This window comes from Mus caroli, chromosome 5 (assembly GCF_900094665.2).
Source record: "Mus caroli chromosome 5, CAROLI_EIJ_v1.1, whole genome shotgun sequence".
Taxonomy (NCBI): Eukaryota; Metazoa; Chordata; class Mammalia; order Rodentia; family Muridae; genus Mus; species Mus caroli.
The window spans coordinates 16,722,738-16,728,671 of record NC_034574.1 but is presented as its reverse complement, the minus strand read 5'-3'; positions in this window follow the sequence as shown (position 1 = coordinate 16,728,671).

The following is a 5,934-nucleotide window of genomic DNA, read 5'->3' as shown; positions in this document are numbered from 1 at the left end:
GGCACACACCACACATAGACACTGCACTCATAGGCACACACCACACACACAGGCACTGCACTCACAGGCACACACCACACACAGACACTGCACACACAGGCACACACCACACACACACACTGCACTCATAGGCACACACACACACACACACAGACACTGCACTCATAGGCACACACCACACACACACAGACACTGCACACACAAGCACACACCACACACACACAGACACTGCATTCACAGGCACACACCACACATAGACACTGCACTCATAGGCACACACCATACACACACAGGCACTGCACTCACAGGCATACTCCACACACAGACACTGCACACACAGGCACACACCACACACAGACACACATTTTTTTTTTTAAAGATTCTTATAGAAAAGTGAAACCTGGCAGCACAGACTTTTAATCCCAGCACTTGGGAGATGGGGTCAGGTGGACCTGTATTCCTTTCAGGTCAGCCAGAGCTATAAAGTGAAGGAGGAGAAGGAAGAAGAAGAGGAGGAGGAGAGAGGGGGGAAGGGAAGGAAAAGGATTTCTAGAATCATCTTCTAGAAAGGGCTGTCACTCGATTGTCAATGCTTACCCTGCTTGCCCAGCGTGATGGAAGCCCTGGTTGGAGAGCTGGGTGTTGTAGAACACTCTGGGGATGGAGGTAGGAAGAGCAGAAGGTCAAGACCATTGTCTGCTATGTAACTCTTTCCAGCCCGAGATACACGAGGCCTTGTCTAAGACACAATTAAATAAATAAATAAAGATGAAAGATTCCTACAGAAGAACATATTGAGTTCTGTCTAGCCTAGTGTACATAAGACCTTGTCTCAAAAAGAGAACAGGGGTTGAGGAGATAGTTAAGTAGGTAAGTTAGTGCCATGCAGGCATGAGTTCAGTTCCCCTGTACCTAAGTAAAAACTGGATCTGGTGACACACAGGTACAACTGGCTTTGGCTTGCTCTGCTGGTCTTTTTATTTTTATTTATTTATTTTTTTACAGCCAAGCACTGCAGACATGGCTACCTGCTAATATATGAACCTTTCTCTAAAGCACTGACATTGGCTGGTGGGAACTGCCTTGCTGAAAGATTCCTGAAACCTACTCTCAAAGGATGACTGGAGCCAACTGATGGGAAATGGTTGTCGCCCCCTTTCCTCGGAGTGGGACCTGTGGGCAATCCAAGCTTCAGAGGTTGTGGTGGGACCAGGCAATGCCCAGGGTGCGTCTGAAGGCACACGTTTCCCAGGACTACCTCTGCTTGATCTTGCAGCTGTCCCTTACTCTCCTACGAAACGTGGATGCCTCCCTGATACTAAGGCATCCCAATATACACGATAGCTCCCAGCACGGACTCTCATTTATTTTCTTTTTCTTCATTCCACCTTTCAAAAGCACAAGTTTCGGTTCTGTTTATGGATTTGTGCATTTTCTGGGTGTTCCCTTTGGCCACAAACTGGTGGGCCTGAGCTCTGTGAAGGCAGAGGCGCACCTGTTTCATTCACTCATGTTCCCAGAACAAGTGCTAGCCCTGGCTCTTTCAGGAGCTCACAGACTGCTGTGTGGATGAGCGAATGTGTCGACTTGATGTCATTCGTCAGGATGAATTTGTCTGATGGTGATCTTTCCTGTCTGATTTATTTCAGCTAGCATATTGCCCTTAAGTTTTATTAGTGTTGTTACAAAAGGGCTTCCTTTTTATTTTATTTTTTAACTTCTCCTTGATTCTTTGTGATTTTCTTTTTTCTTTTTGTAGAACATGATATTAATATTTTCAACTGTTAATATTCAACAAACAGAATAATTATTTTAAAATATATTTCATTGCTATGTCTCCCTTTTTCATTTCTGATATTGTTAATTTGGATTGAGTCCTCTGGTTAGTCTGGCTAAGGGTTTATCTATCTTGTTGATTTTCTCAAAGAACCAACTCCTGGTTTTGTTGATTCTTTGAATAGTTATTTTTGTTTCTATTTGGTTGATTTCAGCCCTGAGATTGATTATTTCCTGCCATCTACTCCTCTTGGGTGAATTTGCTTTCTTTTGTTCTAGAGCTTTCAGGTGTGCTGTCAAGCTGCTAGTGTAAGCTCTCTCCAGTTTCTTTTCGGAGGCACTTAGAGCTATGAGGTTTCCCTCTTACCACTGCTTTCATTGTGTCCCATAGGTTTTGGTATGATGTGTCTTCATTTTCATTAAATTCTAAAAAACCTTTAATTTCTTTCTTTATTTCTTCCTTGACAAATTTATCATTGAGTAGAGCGTTGTTCAGCTTCCATGTGTATGTGTGCTTGTGAGACCCCAACTTAGAGTGTTTCTCCCTGGAAGGTAAAGCCCCTGGACGTTCCCCAAGCTTGTTTTCCCTGATCTCTAAAAATACAGCCAGAAAGAAGCTCTTTGTTCTCTATAGCCAGCAAAAAGCCTTTTTGTTTCTGTGCCTTACAGCCAAAGATGCGATAATAGTAGGAAAACCTACAAGGACATAGAGATAGACACCGGAGAGGAGGCTGCAGCTCACTCCCCCACCAGCCCCCCTCACCAGAAAGGAGCTGTAGCCAACTCTCCTCCCAACTCCTTCCAACTCCTCCCAACCCTCCTCCCAACTCCTTCCAATTCCTCAGCTAGCTGTTAAAAGCCCCCTACTGTCACCACTCGAACCCCCTGCCCTTCTAGTTGCGAGGGGTTCCTCAGCTAGCTGATAATAAAACCCCTTGCAGTTTGCATCAGGTGTGGTTTTCTCTCGGGACGTGGGGGTGTTGGCCAGCTCATCCCGGGACTTGAGCCCAGCATTGGGGGGTCTTACATGCTTTCCGTTGTTTTTGTTGTTGTTGAAGACCAGCCTTAGTCCGTGGTGATCTGATAGGATGCATAAGATTATTTCAGTCTTCTTGTATCTGTTGAGGCCTGTTTTGTGACTGATTATATGGTCAATTTTGGAGAAGGTACCATGAGATGCTAAGAAGAAGGTATATCCTTTTGCTTTAGGATGAAATGTACTATAAGTATCTCTTAAATCCATTTGGTTCATAACTTCTATTAGTTTCACTGTGTCTCTGTTTAGTTTCTGTTTCCATGATCTGTCCATTGCTGAGAGTAGGGTGTTAAAGTCTCCCACTATTATTGTGTGAGATGTGATGTGTGCTTTGAGCTTTAGTAAAGTTTCTTTTATGAATGTGGGTGCCCTGGCATTTGGAGCACAGATGTTCAGAATTGAGAGCTCTTCTTGGTAGACTTTTCCCTTGACCAGTATGAAGTGTCCTTCCTTATCTTTTTTGGTAACTTTTGGTTGAAAGTTGATTTTATTCAATGCTCCAACTTGTTTCTTAGGACCATTTGCTTGAAAAATTATTTTCCAACCTTTCACTCTGAGGTAGTGTCTGTCTTTGTCACTGGGGTATGTTTCCTGTATGCAGCAAAATGCAGGGTCCTGTTTACAGTCTGTTAGTCTATGTCTCTTTATTGGGTAATTGAGTCCATTGATGTTAAGAGATATTAAGGAAAAATGATTGTTACTTCTTGTTATTTTTGTTTGTTTTTTTTTTTAAGATTTATTTATTTATTTATTATATGTAAGTACACTGTAGCTGTCTTCAGACACTCCAGAAGAGGGAGTCAGATCTTGTTACAGATGGTTGTGAGCCACCATGTGGTTGCTGGGATTTGAACTCTGGACCTTCGGAAGAGCAGTCGGGTGCTCTTACCCACTGAGCCATCTCACCAGCCCGTTATTTTTGTTGTTAAAGATGGAATTTTGTTTGTGTGGCTATCTTCTTTTGGGTTTGTTGAAAGGTTACTCTTTTGCTTTTTTTCTAGGGTGTAATTTCCCTCCTTGTGTTGGAATTTTCCATCTATTATCCTTTGTAGGGTGGGATTTATGGAAAGAAATTGTGTAAATTGGTTTTTGTCATGGAATATTTTGGTTTCTCCATCTATGGTAATTGAGGTATAGTAGCATGGGCTGGCATTTGTGTTCTCTTAGGGTCTGTATAACATCTGCCCAGGATCTTCTGGCTTTCATAGTCTATGGTGAGAAGTCTGGTGTAATTCTGATAGGTCTGCCTCATATGTTACTTGACATTTTTCCCTTACTGCTTTTAATATTCTTTCTTTGTTCTATGCATTTGGTGTTTTATTATGTGACAGGAGGAATTTCTTTTCTGGTCTAATCTACTTGGAGTTCTGTAGGTTTCTTGTATGTTCTTTGTGATTTTCGTATCATGGATCCCAGTCCCACTCATCTCCCATCCCTTCATCCCCACCCTCCACCCTTACAACCTCCCCCCAAAGACAATTTGTTTTTATGTTTTAAATCTCATTGTAGAAGCTGCAGTGTGTTGCAGTATACCCTTTTGTCCACACATCTTTATCGCTTGCCAATATTCATTACAATGAGTCATAGGTCTGGTTTGAGGCCTCTGGCTTCAGCTACACTATCAACACTGGATCCTCACTGAGACTCTGTGTGGATATCCTGTTGTTGCCCTGTGTCATGGAGGTGTAGTGCCAGCCCCTTCACATATTTGAACAGCTCACAGATGAGGTAGATGCTGGGGAGGGCCTATGGTAACTGAGCTGGTCAGTCTACCAGCTCTCCTTCACCCATACCACTATGGTGAACTCTCTAACACTAACCCAGCTGGCTCACCCGACACTGCCCCCGCTAGCTCGCCCAATGCCAAATGCCCTCCTCCTGCTCTCATGCCCTGGAAGACCAGCTCACCTGTGCCCACACCAGCAGGGCTCTGCTGTGCTGCCCAGGCCAGGTGCAGGGCCAGCTCTCCTGAGTGCTAACATCTGTGAGGGGGGTTGGGAGGTTGGGGAGAGACAGCTCTCCTGCTGTCATGACCCCTGGGTCAGCAATCCCACCTGCAGCAGGTGACTCAAGGCAATCCAGGAGGGTTGCTTTTGGTTTTGAGGTATTTGGGGGTGGTTTTTCTAAAGACAGGGTTTCACTGTGTAGCCCTGACTGTCCTGGAACTCACTCTGTAGACCAGGCTGGCCTTGAGTTTATAGAGCTCCACCTGCCTCTGCCTTCCCAGTGCGTGTGCCCACACTGACAAACTCTTTCTTGTTCTTAGAACACGGTGTATATATACATCGTTTCCATTTCTTCCCTGAAGTTCTTCTGTATATAAGTGAGATAGTAAGTGCCTGCTCACAATTACATAATTGGTATAAGACAAGAATATGCAGCAATGATTTAAAGGCATCGATGTTTAAACTTTCACAGAGGAGGAACAGCAACATGGTGGATGGGTGTTGACCTGAGGGTCCGTCCCTTCTCTTTAGCAGTCACGATGGTTGTGCAGAAGATGTGGTTTGGACAGGATCTGTGGACCTTACCCTGTACTGCTCAACGAGAGCCGCTGGGGTAACCAAGGACTTCTCCTGAAATTAACAGAAGCAGCTTTAACCCAGATGCCAGCTGAAAAAAAATCTTCCTTTTTAATGTTTTTGATTGTGAGACAGGGTCTTGCTATGTGATCAGGCTGGCTCAAACTTGACAGATGTGGCAGCCCTCCTCCGTCTTCCTTCTGTCCTCTAGGGTTACAGGTATATGGCACCATGCCCTGAGAGAACATGTTTCTTTTTTTTTTTTTTAAAGATTTATTTATTTATTATATGTAAGTACACTGTAGCTATCTTCAGACACTCCAGAAGAGGGCGCCAGATCTCGTTACAGATGGTTGTGAGCCACCATGTGGTTGCTGGGGAATTGAACTCTGGACCTTCGGAAGAGCAGTCGGGTGCTCTTACCCACTGAGCCATCTCACCAGCCCCGAGAACATGTTTCTTGAGAAACTCTCTTCTAAGAACAGTCAAAGTGAATGACTCAATAGTAAGTGAATCCTAGTGATTTAAAAAATTAAAAATAGCAAGAAGTGTCTCTAATAACTAGATTCCTTGCTGGCTGTTCTTCCAGGTTGAGCACAG